The 19124-nt window shown below is 42.3% G+C and overlaps 1 non-coding gene across 1 annotated transcript; it reads left to right on the forward strand.

Moving 5' to 3' along the window:
• The first annotated feature begins 6313 nt into the window (after positions 1 to 6313).
• On the forward strand, positions 6314 to 6419 carry LOC120283076. The gene has a single exon (XR_005543078.1). It is a non-coding gene; the product is annotated as a small nucleolar RNA R71 (small nucleolar RNA).
• Positions 6420 to 19124: the final 12705 nt, after the last annotated feature.

Here is a 19124-nt window from a genome sequence, read left to right on the forward strand (position 1 = left end):
AGGTTTAGCCCTCCATGGAGCAAGTTACAAAAACAATGATTATTACAATGAAAAAGCAATGAAAGCCATGAAGTAAAAACCCCTTAAATTCGTGATGATGGCCTTGATGGGTCGCCCAACGTCTTGAAGAATCCTTCTCGAAGCTAGGTCACGAAGGCTCCTCTTTGCTATGACGGAGAGAAGATTGATCAAAGTTGGTGATGGACGCCCCCCAATATCGCCAAAGACCTCCTCCAAAAACCCTAACCAGCCTTGCCTTCAAAGTGCTCGCCAAAAACCCTCCCCAAAAGTCTCCTCAAAAATAAGGGCAAGCGGCCTGAATTTAAAGTCCCAAACTGTCATGTGCCCTCACGCCCATGTGGATTTTCCACGTCGCGTGTCTTCTTCAGCGTCGCGGTAGCGATAACTTACGGTACTACTACGGTACTTTTTCACAAAACGTCGATCCAAATACTTTTCTCTTGAGGCCACATGTCCGGGCACACGTCCATGTGGTAGGCTATAAAACTTTTCTTCATCGACGTATCTTTGAGAGGTCTTGCAATCTTCACAAAGACAAGGAACATGAAGATGTGACTGCCTTTGTGCCCTTCCAACTAGTGATTTTGACTTCAATCTTCTTGGAAGTTGGCACACATCTCTACGTTTATGAACTCCTCTCGTATTTTTGGTCCTTGAATTGAATAAGAACTCCCAACATTGTGTCTTTATAGCCTATCTTTGTTTCCTTTTTACTCTTCAAGGCATTCACAACCTATATGCATAAAAGAACACCAAATACACAATATGAGACATAAACCACAGTAAAAATGATGCTCAATGCATGTAAAACATATATAAAAATATGTCTACTCAAGCACTTATCAAACTCCCCCACACTTAAGTCTTTGCTTGTCCTCAAGCAAAATTAAACATTATACCTATGGAAAGAAAAGAAAGTGCTTGGCCTTAGGTTCACCAAATGAGTACAAGAATAAAAATTCTACAGTCATGGAAGAATCAAACACTAGACAAAACAATCAATGCTCTAGCAAACAATCCAATAAAAAAATTGAATGTGATAAAAATCCAGAATGCGTGTGTCGTGTGTAAAACTCAACTCATGTCAACACTATGTCCACTACCAAGTTCTTATTAACATGGGACTTATTTATAAACAGAAAAGAATAGGTAGTAGCTTCACACAACCTCTAAGGTAGCCCTTTCCCAAGATGCCTCCCGAGTGGCTTTCACACTTTCGAGGTGGTAGCTCTTTCTACCGAGGATGGTAGCTTTCACACATCCCATGAGATAGCTCTTTCTCTCATTAGGGCATAACAAGTATCCGACTTAGTGAGAGTAGCTACATACATCATGGGTGGTAGCTCTTTCCATACCCTATGTACAAACAACAAACAATTTCCATATAATAGAAACTAGCACACTAAAGTCCCAAACATAATGAACTAGAGTCTTTCATAGGTCTAATGAGCGAGAAAAGTGCGAGAAAAGAGCAATCGGACAAAAATATTCAATAAAAATTGGATGAAAACTAGAGCATGATAAAAATCCATGTTTATAACCTCCAAAAACTAAGAATTAAACTCTTAACCCTAAGGTGAACCTTCCTTAGCAACAAGAGCATGCTCATGAAAAACACAAGTAAAATGTCATGTATAAGGTGAACCCTCCCCCACACTTAAGATGTACATTGTCCTCAATGTACGCATGCAAACTACAATAAAAAAATAATAACAATGGAAGCATAATGTGTGTGGGAATGCAATTAAAAACAATACTCCCCCTGAACTCCTCATTAATCGTTTCGTGAAGTCTAACTCATGGGCTTGTTGTATGGGTTGTGAAGCTCACACGACCATGTGACAACATCACATGATCATGTCTATGACTAAAACACCATCCACCTCACTCTCGAGGCCATCTGCACTTTTGAATATAAGGGGTTCGAGTGAATCTCAACAAAATGTAAAAAGAAAATATGATTTCGGGACAAAATAACATAATAGAGCATATACTCGCATAAAAGAAAGACAAGAAGATAACTCTCGGAAGGTGAAGCCTTTTCGAGTACAAAAAGTCTAAATACTACTAACAAAGCAACTAAAAACCAAGAAACTAAAAAGAACAGGTCTCATGAGTGTGACGCCTCAGCGTCGATGGCTGGAGTAGTGTCGGCACGTGAGCGGAGGAGACCTCCCTCGTCAAGAGTCTGCTGAATACGATCAAGGCAGCTCCAGAATCCGTGCCTGGTTCTCAAGAATGGTAGCAATGGCAGCCTCGAGTCGAGCCAGACGCTCGTGAACTCGAGGGGAAGATGACTCAAGATCGGTTGATGCTGCCGGGGCTGCCTCGGTGACTATGGGCTCTGCTGCAGGTGGTGCCTCTGTAGCCTCAGGCGGGGCTCCTCATCGTCCCCGGATGAGCGACTCTACTAGTGCATATCCGCCTCGAGCACATGCGTCGCACAATGCCCTATCAAAGCGGAGAGTGGCCAAACCCAATTGTGCCGAGTATCTCGACTCTCTCCTCGCCTCTGACCGAACGGATAAGACCCATCTTGAACATAAGATGAGTAATGTAGGGTCCTGCAAACAATGCTCCCAATCGCAAGTACTCACTCTGATGACGAAAGTAGTCGGCAACCACATATCCTAAGTGGAGAGGGGCTCCATGGATCATGGAGTAAAGGTACAACAGATCTGTCCTGCGAAGTAAACCAGTACTATCCCCCCGACCTGTCACGGACCTGCTAAGAATAGCATGGATGTACCTGTGCGCCGGTCGAGTAAGCAATGAGGCCTTAGACTGACCTGCGGAATACTGACAACCACCACATAGATCATGGAAGACCTGGCCCGGAGTGAGATTAGAAGGATAATCGGTGAGGAGCTCAGTGTACTCGATAGTATCAGCATAGGTCTGATCGTATAAACCGAGATATATCGAGAACTGGGTCAAAGACATCCTATGCAGCTGACTGAAAATGCGGAAATGAATGGCATTGGTAACGTCAAAACCGATATCAACCGAGTCACGGTCAAAAAGAAAATGAGGCAAGAACTTCAAGGTAATATCTCACTGACGGGCTCCTCGAATGGAGAATAAACGGTCCCAACCTCCAACACTAACAAGTGCTCGATCTCCTCAAAGCAAGACCAATGTCCTCTAGTGCATCCCGATCGATAAAAACGCGATTGTCGAATCTTCGAGTCTTGGAGACGCTTAAACGGCTAGCGATGAACAGGGGTCAGGAAATTCGATTACCGGTTGTGAGGTTGGCTCCCTATCATGGCGAGAATGTTTCTGGGCTAACCTCTTGGTGCGTGGTGTCATAATCTGCGAAGAAAGCAATTAAAAACATCGGTTTCGGCATGAATACTGATGAAAACGGGCACCACATGCGCAAGAACGGTGAAGTGGGAAAAAAACAAGGCCAATCGGCCTTTTTACAACCACGTGGGCGTGTGGGAAAGCCATACGCTCGCGTGGGCGCGTGCTGGCTCGGCCGAGCAACGCTGCAGCGCCGCGCGGCCCGACCATCTGGTCGCGTGGGTCGGGTCGCGTGCTCTCGGCAGCGGGCTCACGCGGCCGCGTGGCCTTGCGGCCAGCGCACGTTCAGCCCACACGGTCGCGTGGGCAAGCCGCGCGACCGCATGGGCGCCGGACTCCGGAGTTTTCGCCGGAGTTGGGCTCCTATGCTTCACAAAAATCATTCTCATGCATTGAACAAGTGTCTAGCATGATTCCCTATGAGAACTATCATCAAAAATACCAAGAAAAACTCCATGAAAATAACCTTGAAAAAAACATGGAAAAGGGGAAAAAGAGAGTGAAGGCTTACGGAGCTAATCGGAGAAGAAAAACTTGGTGTAAACTCCGGCAAATTACCTCTAATCCTCCAAAGAGTTGAAAACAATTGGTTTTAGAGATTATAAATTGAGTTTTCTTGGAGTGGAAGGTGGAAGATGAAAGGGTTCTTTGAAAATAGAAGATGATGAATAGTGCCCCTTCATATTTTTATAGGCACATGGGGGGTGTGGATTTTCCACACCCCCGCGTGATGATACTCATGCGCTAGCGTGAAAAATTACACGTGGCCATGTGGACTGCAAAATTTCTGCAGACAGTCCATAGAGTGCCCGAAACTCAAAATTAATACCAATTTTTCAACATTAAACATCAAATTCACCCTAAACCATGTTATTCACATAAACAACAATTCAAATCACCGAAAAAATTCCACGAAAACACCGGTGATCAACAAAAATTAATCAAGATACACACTCATGAATTTATTTACAGAATTTAAATTTTGAGTTTAAAAAAACTAATTAAAAAGCTTGGGTTGCCTCCCAAAAAGCGCTTGTTTAACATCACTTAGCTTGATGTACTGTTTTTACCTCATGGTGGCTCATAAAGATGAAAAACCTCTTTCCTAGCAACCTCGACACATGATGGACAAAAATTCTTCATACTCAAGGAGAAATTTTTGACTATGTTACAGAATGAGGGAGTGTCGCGCTCTTCCTTTGTGTGCTTGTCCTCAAGTGTGGTGGAATACTTTCGGTGGCAATGTCTCGACCTCTTGACTCGGTGAAAAATGTGTTTCAAAAATCCTCCTTGAGCTTGTTCATTAAGGACTTGTTTTGCATAATTGGTTGTGTCCTCCTCATCAATGTCCGGCCACACCTCATATGGATCCGGATTGAGAAATTCCTGCGGTACTCATCGAAATCTCATCATTGACATCAAAAATAACAAGTATCATCAAAGTCAAGAGAGTGCTTCATTGCTTGCTGAGGCGGTATGTGATCTTTTTCTTCTCCAATGCGTAATGTCATCTCGCCTCCATCCATGTCAATGAGAGCTTTGGAGGTTCTCAAAAAGGGTCTTCCTAGAATTAATGGAACCTCCGCATCTTCATCGACATCTAACACATCCAAAATCTGCGGGGAAAAAAATATACTTGTCAACCTTTACCTAAACATCTTCAATTATACCTCGAGGGATGACGAGCGGAGCGATCGGCCATTTGTAAAGGTCATGCGGGTTGGCCGTGGCTCTCTAACCCCAATTTCTGAAAACAAAGTGTATGGCATGACATTAATACCAGCTCCCGAATCGGCTAAAGCTTTTTCTTCCCCCAAACCTCCGGATCTTTCATTTTGTTTGGCATATTTTTCTGAAGCATTGCCAAACAATTCCCTTCTAACACCACAGCCACACTTTCCTCCATCTTCCTCTTGTTGGTCAAGAGGTCATTCAAGAACTTTGCATAACGAGGCATTTGAGATAACGCCTCTACAAAGGGAATATTAATGTGTAACTGTTTGAATAGATCCAGAAATTTTCCGTTATGTGCATCAGCTTGGTCTTTCTTCAAACGCGCCGGATAAGGGATCCTTGGAGTATATGAAGGGAGTGACGCAGCTGGTCGCTTTTCGTTATCTTGCACCTTATCATTTGGCAGTTTCTGAGGAAATTCAGCAATCTTCCCAGTGGGGGTTTTAGCTTGAAGAATTTCAGAATTTTTCTCAGCAGTGCGCTCTTGTTGGAGTTCTCGACCACTTCTCAAAGTGATCGCCTTCACTTGCTCCCTTGGGTTAGTCTACGTGTTTACTTGGTAGGCTCCCTAAAGGTCTCTCCGCCAATGACTTTTGCTATTTGTCCAACTTGATTCTCCAAATTATGTAAAAGCGGTATGATTGCGGAGTGTTGCTTCTATGTTTTGGAACCTTGTGTTGGTTGATTGAATAAACTTTGATAAAACCCTTTCTAATTCGAAACTCTCTCGGAATCGAAGGTGTTTGCTGAAATCCGGGTGAGGGCGGTGGTCTTTTGCTGCCCTTGATTGCCCTCATGAGAGATTTGGGAGGTTTCTCCACCCTTGGTTGTAAGTGTTGCTATCACGGATTACCTTGTCCTCTTCTCGAATTGCCCACAAAATCTACTTGTTCACTTGGGGCTGAAGTTGTAATCGAGATAGGGCAATCCAACGGCATATGTGAGCCTCCACAACCATCATAACTTGTGATTGCGGCTACCCTTGATGAAGTCAAAAGTGTCCAATTTCTTGGTCGATGCTTCTACTTGGGTTGCCAAGGATGTAACTCGCGTCGATCTCATGGAGTCCGACCACTTTTTTTCTTGTCTCTTACATTCCATTGGTAGCTATTCAAACCCATTTCTTCAATTAGCTGTCGGGCTTCTTGAGTCTTGTTTCCCAATGTTCCTCTACGGGCGGCATCAAGAAGTTGTTTGCTACTCGAGTTCAACCCATTGTAAAAATGATTGAATAACCATCCACTCGGGGAACCCATGTTGTGGACACTTCCATAAGAGGTCCTTGAATCGTTCCCAAGTCTCAAATAAAGATTCAAGCTCCATTTGAACAAATGATGATATCTCATTCTGAAGTTTTTGCCGATTTCCCGGAGGTAAAGACCTTGCAAGGAAAGCCTCGGCCATTTTTGTTACATGTTGTAATCGAGGCTCTTGGCAATGAATGAAGCCATTGTTTGGCTCTCCCTTTAATGAGAATGGAAAAAGCCCTCAAGCGGATTGCATCATCCGAGACCCCATTGATCTTCAACATATCGCAAAACTTCAAGGAAATTTTCAATATGAATGTTTGGGTCTTCATCCGATAACCCATTAAATTGTGCGGACTGTTGAACCATTTGAATGAAACCCGGCTTTAACTCAAAATTCTGGGCTGCCACGGTGGCCTAACAATGCTCGATTGTGTCCCACGAATTGTAGGCCTAGCAAAAATCGAGAGTGTTCTTGGTTGCCCCCTTGTTCGTCCATATTCTCAGATTCTTCAACCTCTATTTCAACTGGAAAATTCTGTTCCTACACAGGTTCCTTGCCCCTTCTACGAATTCTTCGCTCAATTTCAGGATCCTCTTCAACCAATGTCGAAGGGTTCCCTCGGGTCATAACCTGTAGCTGAAATCAATGAAAAGAAACAATAAGAAAGGCGGAAGAGATAAGTGAAGTGGAAATAGAAAATGAAAATGTGAAAGACTAAAGTAACAAAGTCTTAGGGTTCCTAATATCCCTTTCCCGACAGCGGCGCAAAAAACTTGACACGTCCGAATATGCGTGTATGTACGCAAGTGCACGGGTGTCGAGTAATAATTACCCGGTGAGTGGGTAGTCGAATCCACAAGGAGCAAGTATTAGTATTAACCAATTCTTAGTTATCTAGTCGAAATCAATGGATATGATGAAATGAACTAATTGCAAAAGAATTAATAAGCAAGCAAGAGAGCAAGAAAAGCAGTAAAGGAGATCTCAATCAATAAAGATGAGGTATCAGGGCAATACTCCCCCTAGGATCTAACATGAAGATCATGATTCACTAAATGCTTCTAAACCGAGTCTAATGAGTTGAGGTAATCCAAGAACAATAGGTTCTTGCCTCCAAAGCCACCGGTACTAGTCCCTACAAGGTCCCGGCATAGAAATCACTCAATCTCAACACCTCACACCCCATATGACCCATGATCGCTCTAAGGACACCTAAGAGTGAAACCAATTACTAAGGATAGATCCAACCCTAATTCCCGGCGAAGGATCTCTAACCCCCTACAAGGTCCCGGCGGAGAAATCTCTCAATCTCACGCTTCACACCAAATATGGTTGCATAGCGTTTAGGGAATCTGGAGATAGGAAACACTCAATCGGAAGGAGGGGACACTCCACTATCTCATGACTCACCCTTTCAACCCTCTTTTAACCTTGAGCGTTCTAACTCTAATGGAGACCTCTCTCACATCAAAGTAACAAATCATGCAAATCCAATCAACCTCAAGGATTAATTAAACAAGCAAGCAATAGGAATACAAGGTTAAAACTCAAATCAACTCGAATTAATAGAAACATAAAGAAAATCATTACAAAAACATAAATCCTATGGTTCACATGCCCAAATACCTACTAAGGTTTAGCCCTCCATGGAGCAAGTTACAAAACAATGATTATTACAATAAAAAGCAATGAAAGCCATGAAATAAAAACCCCCTTAAATTCGTGATGATGGCCTTGATGGGTGGCCCAGCGTCTTGAAGAATCCTTCTCGAAGCTAGGTCACCGAAGGCTCCCTCTTTGCTATGCCGGAGAGAAGATCGATCAAAAGTTGGTGATGGGCGCCCACCAATATCGCCGAAGACCTCGTCCAAAACCCTAACCGCCTTGCCTTCAAAGTGCTCACTTAAAAACCCTCGTAAAAGTCTCCTCCAAAATAGGGACAAGCGGCCGATTTAAAGCCCAAAATCGCGCTCGTCACGTGCCCTCACAGCGCCCGTGTGGATTTTTCCACGGCGGCGTGGAATTTCACGCTTAGCGTGAATAGCAACTTTGCTCTGAGTACTACTTCGAGTGAATTGCTACGGTTAAATTGCTATAGTACTTTCACAAAAGCGATCCAAATACTCTTCTCTTGAGGCCACATGTCCGGGCACAGCGTACATGTGGTAGGCTATAAAAACTTTTCTTCATCGGCGTATCTTTGAGAGGTCTTGCAATCTTCACAAAGAGAAGGAACATGAAGATGTGATTTGCTGCTTGTGCCTTTCCAACTAGTGATTTGACTTCAATCTTCTTGGAAGTTGGCACACATCTCTACCTTTATGAACTCCTCTACGTATTTTGGTCCTTGAATTGAACAAGAACTCCCAACATTGTGTCTTTATAGCCTATCTTTATTTCCTTTTTACTCTTCAAAGGCATTCACAACCTATCGCATAAAAGAACACCAAATACACAATATGAGACATAAACCACGGTAAAAATGATGCTCAATGCATGTAAAACATATAAAAAAATATGTCTACTCAAGCACTTATCAGTGCTCCTGACACGATCTGTCACATCATTGCACGGTCAAGATATGACCATGTCCCTTCCACTGAATTTTCCAGGCAGAGACACTCAATTTCACTTGGCTCTCCCTCGATATGACATGGTCTGGACACACTCCTACACAGACCGTGTTGAGCCCGAATCCTCTCATTTTTAACTACAGTTTTTAGGGTTTTCTCTCTATCTTTGTTTTGGGATCTACTTGTCCACCTGGATGGCATTGATGATAGCAAAGACACAGCTTATCCACAATTTCTAATTCATTAAGGAGTGAGTTGGAGGCACAAGGGAAGTGGTTCGACACACGGAGCTCGGCGTTGGAGGCAAATCTCAAAGAGAAGGGAGCCATGTCTTTTTTCTTTAGATATAGTGTTATCTCCTCCATGTTGTACGCACCCATGAGGGGCTAGCCGGCCATGGTGCCCCAGGTGGGAACTTTGTCACTTTGTACACTTTAAACACTTCTACTCTTCATGATTTACGTAGTCCTTTTGGTTCTTGTGTTAAATCTTGTATTGCAAAACTTGAAAGTGCTTGATTTGCTGCGAGTTTGCTTAGATAAAAACTTGATGGTGGATTGTCACAGTTGTTATTGCCTTAGGGAATGGCATAACTTGGTGAGCATAAACCCATAGTTATCTTTTGCAAAAACTCAACATATTTGAGAGCCTTAGCTACAATATTGCTTTTTGAGCACACACTAGAGCACGAGAATGTGCACAGTAAACCATGAGAGCGAGTGAGCATCACTAAGTTCTTAGGAAACATCACGAGGCATGTTCTCTTACTGTTGACACTTAATCCAATTGTCCTTTATCTTCATCTTTCCACTTTTCTTTTATCTCTCTATTCTCTCTTTTAGTTTAAAATAATCTTATCACCAATCTATTCTTCATTAGAGATTAGTGTTGAGTAAGTATATTTAGTCTAGTTCCTATGGTTCGACAACCCTACCCTTGAAGGGGTACCACTATATTACTTGTGTACGACCCGTGCACTTGCGGAGAACACATAAGATGTGTGTCCAATTATGCGGCCTCAATGAAGAAAATGAATTCAGGAGTATTTTGGTAAAGTACTCTCTTGTAGCAAATCACTGTGGGTTCTTGATAGAGTGAAGTGCTTTGAGGTCGCGATAGAGTGAAATGCTAAGAGACAAACTCCACTAGGGAATAGTTATATGAGTAAAAGAGTGAAGTGTTGAAGTAATCCTTAGTCCTCAGGCTTAATCGTGATTATGGGTCTTTCACCTGGACCAAAGGGTTAGATCTATATTAGGGAATAGGGTTTATCACTTGTAATCTCTAGAGCTTCAAGCAATCCTACATAGTGTGAGGCGTCGAGAATATCCCTTTCCGCTGGGGCATAGTGTAAAGCACTAGTCAAGGTTGACCTTAGGTTTGGGACCGTGTGTCTTTGAATCTCCACGACTCAATGAATTTCAATTAGGAGACATAATATTAGTCTTGAACTTGAAACGATAGTCCTAGGGTGAGTACCCCATCTTACCATGAATTAGCTCTCTTTATTCCTCTTGCTTTCTCTTTTCTCTTTTATTACCTGGACGACCCATGCACTTGCAGTACACACACGTAAGGGGTTTGTCAGCCCATGTGGTAGATCTGACACACCCCTTGCATGTGTGTACCATAAGTACACTGGTTGTCAAAGTAATAAACTACCCTGGTGAGTGTGTAGTCGTATCCACAGGGAATAGTGATTTGAAACATAAGAATTGCTATTTAATAATGATGAAGATGATTCAAAAGTGGTGTATTTGAAACACAAGAATTGCTATTTAATAATGATGAAGATGATTTAAAAGCGGTCTTAATGTTATCAATGAAAATAGAAATAAAAAGAATAAGAACAAGACGCAATAAAATGATAGCAGAGGTAATCAATACAAAGTGGGGCACCTGGACATTGTTCACCCTAGGACTATTGCTTCAAGTGTAGGACCAATCATTATATCTCCTAATTGATGTTTAATGAGTCGTGGAAATCCTAAAATACACGGTCCGAAACCTAAGGTCAACCGTGACTAACCCTATACTATGTCTCGTCGGGAAAGGAGTACTCTTGACGCCTCATACTATGCAAGGTTTCTTAAAGCTCTAGGGGACTCCAAGTGATAAACCCTATTCCCTCATATAGATCTAATCCCTTTGGTCCGGTGAAAGACCCCTAGTTACAATTAAGCCCCGACGATTAGGGATTACTTCAACGCTTCACTCTATTGCTTGCGCAATTAAGCTCAGCGGAGTTCCTCTCTTCACTCTTTACTCTATTGCGACCACAAAAAAACTCTTGGAACACAGGGGTAGGGATAAATCACATCGGAAGGAAAGGGAATGTTCTCTGCTACCTCTCGACTCACCGTCTCAACCTTCTCTAATCTAGCTTTGTCTAACCCTCACGGTGTGTCACTCATCCATAAGGATTACCAAGATGGATTCTCAACCCTAGTATCACTCTAAGGGAAAATCACTTCCACAAGCATTCAAGATTGGAACTCAATTAAAAACATCAATTAAAGAAAACATAATAATAGGTCAATGAAACAAAGTTATAATAGGGTTTCAGGGTCCAAGCACCCACTAGGGGTTTAGCTCACATGGAGCAAAATACAATCAATAATGAAATCAAATGTAAAAGCATGCAATCTATAAGTAAAACCTCCTCGTGTTCCATATTGATGGTCTTGCGGAGTTACCTAGGGCACACCTTGTCGAATCGATGCCGACAAAAGCTCCCCCAATAACTATCTTCCGAAGAAACACTGTGTTAAAGGCCATAGAAGCACTCCAAAAAACCTTGTCAAAAGCCTCTCCAAACCATAACTACGAGTGCCTCCAAAGTTGGGAAAAAGATGAGGAAAAAAATCCTTTGAAAACGTCTCAAGTCATGGCTTAAATAAGGTTTGGAATCGGGCATCCACACGCAGCGTGTGGAATTTTCCACACCCGTGTGAATGTCCGAGAATTCAATTTCGTGAGCTTTGAGCGGTAACTACTACAGATGATTTTTGCTGCGAGTCTTTGTCTGCAATACTTCACCAAAAATACTCTTAATTCACACTTTTCATTGAGGCCACACGAAGGGCACACATCCATGCGGTAGATTGCGTTGTCTCTTCAATAAAAAGTCACATTGATGAAGATCGTGCTAGTAACGCACAAGTCGGAACACATGAGTGTGACCGCCCTTGTGCTCCTTCAAACTATATATTCAGCTTGAGCACAATGGAGGTTGGCATACACTCTCATGTCTTCACGCACAACTTATGTCTTCGCATTTTGTTCACTCCAAGATTTCATCAACAGAATGCATCCATGATCTACTTTTGGTTTCTTTCTTCCACTATTGTCTCAACAATCTAATATCCATAGAAGAACACAAAAACACATGCATAAGCGATAAAATCTGAGAAAGGTAATGCTCAATGTAAGAAAAGAATACTTCGTATTATTAATACACAAGAACTTATCAAGGTCATGTAGGTTCTTCTCGACTAAACATCATTGGAAAAGGCTCTTGAAATCTTCGCACAAGTTGGGACATGGGAATGTGGCTGCCTTTGTGCCCCTCCAACTCACAATTTAACTTGAACTCTTTTCGGAAGGTTGCACACACCAACATATGTATTAGTACCGCTTGTGTCTTGATCTTTATATCGAGTAAAAGACCCCCAAATTGTGTCTTCATGACCTCTCTTTGCTTCTTTTTTTCTCTAAAAAGCCTTCACAACCCTATTTGCACAAAAGGGACACCAAATACAAATTTATGAGACATAAAACATGATAAAAAAATGATGCTCGATGCATGTAAAAATATACAAAGACATATATTCACTCAAGTACTTATCAGCTTCCATAATGTTATTTGCAATACTTCTTCCATCTATGAATGTCGTTTTGAGTTTGGTCTACTCGATTGTTGATGACCCATCCTATACAGTTAGCTAGGAGTTTTGAGATGATTTTGAGGTAGGAATTAATAAGGCTGATTCGGTGATAATTTCCTATGTCTCCTATCATAGCTTTCTTAAGGATAAGGAAAATATTATCCCAATTAATGCGCTCAAGGTTGGGTTTATGCTGCCAAAATCATCATACAATCAAACCAGGTAGGTACGGATCATCCTCATAAGTATCTAAATACAATATATTTTATTGATATATTTTACTCATTTTCAGGTGAATTTCATGACTCTGATACCCTTTTATGTCATTTTTTTGAGTTTTTATTTGTCTTAAGACATCGAAAAATCAATTATGGCGAGGGAGAAGTGTTTTTTTGACGTGTTTTTGGAGGAGAAATAATCAATATTTGAAGCTCACACATATCTCCAACCACATGGTGAGAAAAGGAGGCGAGTCTCGATAGAGATCACTTTAGTAAGAATGTAGTAGTTAATGGAGCGTGTGAATAGTGCCCAACATGTGGGCCCTCACGACCGTTGCACGCCTTGTTCAAAAACCGTGCAACCATCGGCGTGATCGTCACGGTACTGCACAACTTTGAAAGAACCCCCATCATGATTACGTGTGCATGCACAGCCCCATGCCTACTAAGTTTAGGGTTTTTGCAAGGGAGCTTGCCCGCCGCGCTTCTCTAAGTACTCCTAAGATACAAATTCATTGGAGAAGGCCGATTCAATGGTGAATCAAGGGAGAAGAAAGTGAAACTCATGGATAACATCATGGGGGCTCAGCGGTCCTAATTCGATGAGGTCTCATCACCACCATTAGTTAATGGATTAGGGAGTTTGTAATAAACCTTTTTTTATTGATTACCTCTTGCAAACTCTTCCTTTAATGTTGAACTAAACTCCGGGGTGCGGTGGGTTCGATGAAACTTGGGGAGAAAACACCGTATGGATGGCGCTTTTAGTTTCTTATTGATTGTTAGCATGTTTGTTGTTTTGGTTTCAATTTATTGTTTTAATATTCAATCTATAATAGATGGATTCCATAGTTTTGATTCATGAATAACACTAGGGTTGAGAGCCTATATTAGTAATCCTTGTGAGTGAGTGACACACCATGAGGGTTAGACAAAGCAAGATTGGAGAAGGTCGAGAGGTTGAGTCAGGAGGCAGCGGAACATCCCCTTTCCCCTCCGGTGTGATTTATCCTACCTCCACGTTCCAAGAGTTCTTTGCGGTCACAATAGAGTGAAGTGCTAAGAGATGAACTCCATTGGGGCTTACTTGTGCAAGCAACAGCAGTGAAGCGTTGAAGTAATCCCTTTAGTATCCGGGGGCGTAATTGTGTACTAGGGGTCTTTCAGCAAGCACCAAAGGGTTAGATCTATGTTAGGGAATAGGGTTTATCACTTGGTGTCTCTAGAGCTTAATGCAACTTTGCACGGTGTGAGGTATTGAGACTGAGCAATTTCTCCACCGAGGCATAGTGTAGGGTTTGTCACGGTTGACCCTAGGCTTAGTACCATGTATTTTAGGATTTCCATGACTCATTAAGCATCAGTTAGGAGACATAATAGTTGGTTTTTGCACTTGAAGCAATAGTCCTAGGGGTAGCAATGTCCGGATGCCCCACTTTCTATCGATTTCCTTTCCTCTCATTTTTTATAACAGTTCTCTTTCTTGTACTTTTTTTATTTCTTTTCATATTGATATTGTTCACATTACTATCGATCCATCCTTACTTTAGTTAAATAGCAATCCTAGTGTTTCCGATCACTATTTTCTATGGATATGACAACCCACTCACCAGGGTTTTGTTATGTTGACAAATCCATGCACTTGCGGTATATCACTAAAAGGCGTTTGTCATACAAGATACAACAACAACAACAAAAATACAAAGTTTGATCAAAAATACAGAAATAAAGAAATAGAAGCAAAGAGATATCCAGATGTGCTGTGAGCCTATGGGATCAGTGTAAGTGATGATGCCGCATAAGTAGTAGCTGCAAATGTGGTGCCAGCCCGATGATGATGAGCTGGGCACATATGCTAAGATCTCAACGAGTGCTACTCTAGATGCGACTCAATAACGTAGCTAAGTCTCTATGTCTTTTCTTAAGGATCCACAACTCTTTCGGTAGACTTGATGACGGAATTCTTTTAAATCTTCCTTCAAGTGAAAGCCTACTCTCCCTAGAATCATGCTTAGGTTTAGACTAAGACTCAGACTCGGAAGCTATGTCCGCCTCGTGTGAAGGGACTCGAGTCTTGTGCATTTGTTCCCACGATGCCAAGCAAATTGGTAAATACCTCCTATCTCTTAACTATGCCAATGGACGCAAGAGTCTACATCACGAGCGAGATAATAGCATTGACGACTGTCATGCCTTGGGATGCTCAATAAGACCCATGCCTCCCGATCATCCATGTACTATATAGTCCGAGCAAAAAATAGCTCCAACACGAGCGAATGCGCACGATGTGCTAGGGACCTCCGTGATAAGATGCCCCATGTGGAGGGGTAGCGCTCAAGAATGCTATAAAAGCATCAATAAGTCCACATGTGAAATGACCCCGAGTCTAGTCCGAGTTGACCCCGATGCCTCTAGTCAATAATGCATTTATATAGGGATGAGCGGGGTTCAATAACTGGAGGCCTTCCTTGTCCTCGAGATAGTTGCAATGGAAGTCCAATATATCCCACTTGTCACTGGATATGGGAAGTCTTGAGGTAGGGCTTTGAACTCGGGTGTCGGCGTGTATGCCTCTATATAGAGTCCCAAAAAGAACACCTAATTGATCATGAGAAACTAGATGTTTCTTCCCTAATGCACGAAAAGAGATAGAACTTCGCTTGGTGGGTGAGCATGATATTGCTTTTACAACTTCGGGATCGTGCTCAACAATTCCAAGGTGAGTTCTTTGTAGGTGGGTTCTTCAATGGAGAACAATCTATCCCACCCATCATGAGAAATAAGCTCCAAGACAAAAACCATCAAATTCTAAAGACATCAACATATTCTAAATGATCTTCCGGATGGTACCAAACCCTTTTCGAGACATAAGTGTAAACTAGGTCTTGTGATCTTCATTCTTAAACCTTGGCTCATCGGCGGGAGGGGAAGGATTCCTCTGTGTGCATTTGGAAGCAACTTTCTTAACCCGCATGTCTACAAGACTAAGAAGACAACATTAAACCAAGTTACATGCAATATAAACTCAAAGGAATGAAAAACTAGGGAAAAATAGCCAATGCTACTGTAACCCCGAAATCATTTTGCAAGAGTTTTGCTTGTAAAAGAGGCCAAGAAAATTTACAACCATTGAGAATCATTGCAACAATGTTTTAGCATCCAAGGAGAACCAAAATCCCAAAGAATCCACCCCACAAAGCCATTAAAACCCCAAGGAGATAGTGATGAAGAAGCTCACCTTTGCCATAGAGTATGTGGAGTGATTCAAGTGTGTAAACAAGCCAAAAGGGTGTTTAATCTTCAAGATTTCTTCACAAAATCAGTTTACAGGAGGATGAGAGTGATTTAAGGCAAAAGGAAAGAGAATATTTGGTGGAGAAATGTGATAAGTGCTTGTGCGATATGAATGCGAAGTGTTGATTCCTTATATTGAGCATTACTTTCCTCAGGTTTTTACACTAATATGTGTGTTTTTTATGTTACTTTTATGCAGGTAGGGTTGTGAGGCCGAGTATGAAGGAAATAGGCCAATGTGGATCATAATGCACCTATTTTGGAGGAAATCTCGCTAAGGTTCAAACACGAAGACATAGGTCAGGCGTGAGATGCTAGAGTGTGTGCCAACCTCCTAGCATTCGAGTGAGCACATCCATTTGGAGGGGCACAAAGGCAGTCACACTCGAGCATTCCGATTTATGCACATAAGAACGAGAGCTCTACCAACATGTATATCATTGAAGAAGCAAGTGATTGACGACGTAAATGTGTGCCCGTTTGCGTTACTCCGATGAAAATATGGAATTGGAAAGTTTTCAGGTCGAAGACTGTAGCAGAGCACTATAGAAAAAATACAGCAGGTATTGTAGCAGTACTGTTCACAGCCGGCCGAGAAATCCGAGAAACAGAGAATCCACACGGGTGTGTGGAAATTATCCACGGGCCGTGTGGAAATTCCGCACGGGCACGTGTACCATCCACGCCCGTGGAGTTGCCAAATTCTAGCCCTATTTAAAGCCGATTCAGCCCCAATTTTGGTATTCTTTTCTCCATCTTTTCCCCAACTTGCGAGAGGGCTTCGGCTAGGGTTTTGAGGGGTATTGGCTAAGGTTTTTGGAAAGGTTCTATGGCTCCGACATCGCGCGTCGTTTGGAAGAAGGTTCTTGGGAGAGCTTTCGTCGGCATCAATCCGGCGAGATGTATCCTAGGCCGGACAAAGGATCCCTTGCGACGAGTAGAGGACTCTCCACAAGACCATCGACACAACCATCAAGGGGATTTCTTTATGGATTCATTGCTTTTGCATTCGATTTCTTTGATTGTACTTAGCTCCATGGAGAGCTAAACCCCTAGTGGGTACTTGGGTGATTGTGAACCCTAGGATGTATTCGTTTCATTGAACTTCTTTATTATGCTTTCAATAAATTGATGTTTATTGTGAGTTCCAACCTTGAATGCTTGATTGTATGAACATTTCCCCCTAGAGTGACACTAGGGTTGAGAGTTCTTGTTGGTAACCTTGTGAGTGAGTGACACACCACGAGCGTTAGACAAAGCTAGGTTGGAGAGGGTTGAGAGGGTGAGTAGAGAGGTACAGGAGCGTCCACTTTCCCCTCCGACGTGATAGATTCTACCTCCATTCCTTGAGTTCTTTGCATCCATAATAGAGATAATGGTCTAAGGGATGAATCTCCGCTGGGGCTTAGTTGCGCGTGCAACGGAGTGAAGCGTTGAGGGATCTTAGTATCTAGGGCTTAATTGTGGTTAGGGACCTTCCGCCTGGACCAAAGGGTTATGTCTATAATTAGGAAGAGATTTTTCACCTGGAATCCCTAGAGCTCATTGCAACTTTATTCGAGTGCGAGGTTGAGAGGTTATTTAATCTCTCCTCCGGGACATGAATAGAGTTAGGCATAGTTGACCTTAGATTTGGGACTATGTATGTAAGGATTTCCACGACTCACCATTGCATTGATTAGGAAGCATAATAGAGAGTTCTTGCACTTGAAGCGATTATCCTAGGTGAAGCATCATCCGAGTACCCCATCTTTATCGATTGCCTTACCTCCTCCTTACTTTTGCTCTCTTACTTGTTGCTTTTAATTGTTGACAATTGAATCATTATCACACTCCTTATCATTGATTTTTCACATAGCTAAGAATCGAATCAAGTGTCTTTACTCCCTACTCCCTGTGGATTCGACCCCGCTCACCCGGGATTATTACTTCGATAAACCCGTGCACTTGCGGGATATACGCAAGGGAATCTTGTCAAAATGGAAGAGAAATGAGGGAAACAAGAGAGGATGAGTGAATAATGTGAGAAGAGTGAGGGCTCACTTAAAGCCCTCACTCGGCCAAGCTTGCGGGCGCAAGCTTGCCAGCAAGTAGCCACGGTTTGTCTTGTGGGTGGGCTTGTACCCGCAAGCCCTCACTGGCTTGCTCACGGGGAAGCATACAGGTGCAAGCTTGCCCATGAGCTTTCTCTGGATTGTTTACGGGTGTTCTCAATGTCCAAAAATGGTTGTTTTCCAATTTTTAACAACTTAGCTTCCTTGAAACCATAAAAACGATCACAACAAAGCTGGAATTAACATGCACACATTCAAGAACTCAATCTCAAGGCATCTAGACATTAAACAACTCAAAGGCATCACAACAACATGCATGAAGAGTTAAGAAAAATGAGAGACATTATGACTAAAGTATGCATATTAACTAAAGAACATGAACAACTAAACACTCAAAGAATACAAAAATGAGAGTACATTGAATTTAAAAGCTTGGATTGCCTCCCAAGATGTGCTTGTTTAACATCATTAGCTTGACTTGTGTTACCTCATGCTCATTGTGGGACAAATAGGTGAGAGTTATCTCCATTCTTCGGTGAAGTGTTGCCACCCGGAAAATAATGTTTTAAGCGGTGACCATTAACCTTAAAAGTCCCTTGTTTTGGATGACTAATATCAACAACACCATGGAGGAATACTTGAGAAATTGAGTAGGGTCCATGCCATCTTGATTTCAACTTCCGTGGGAAGAGTCTCAGTCTTGCATTGAACAACAATATTTGATCCCCTTTTTGAAAGCACTTAGCTTGTTTAATGTGTCGGTCGCGGTACTCCTTCATC

Source organism: Dioscorea cayenensis, chromosome 18, assembly GCF_009730915.1.
Source record: "Dioscorea cayenensis subsp. rotundata cultivar TDr96_F1 chromosome 18, TDr96_F1_v2_PseudoChromosome.rev07_lg8_w22 25.fasta, whole genome shotgun sequence".
Classification (NCBI taxonomy): Eukaryota; Viridiplantae; Streptophyta; class Magnoliopsida; order Dioscoreales; family Dioscoreaceae; genus Dioscorea; species Dioscorea cayenensis.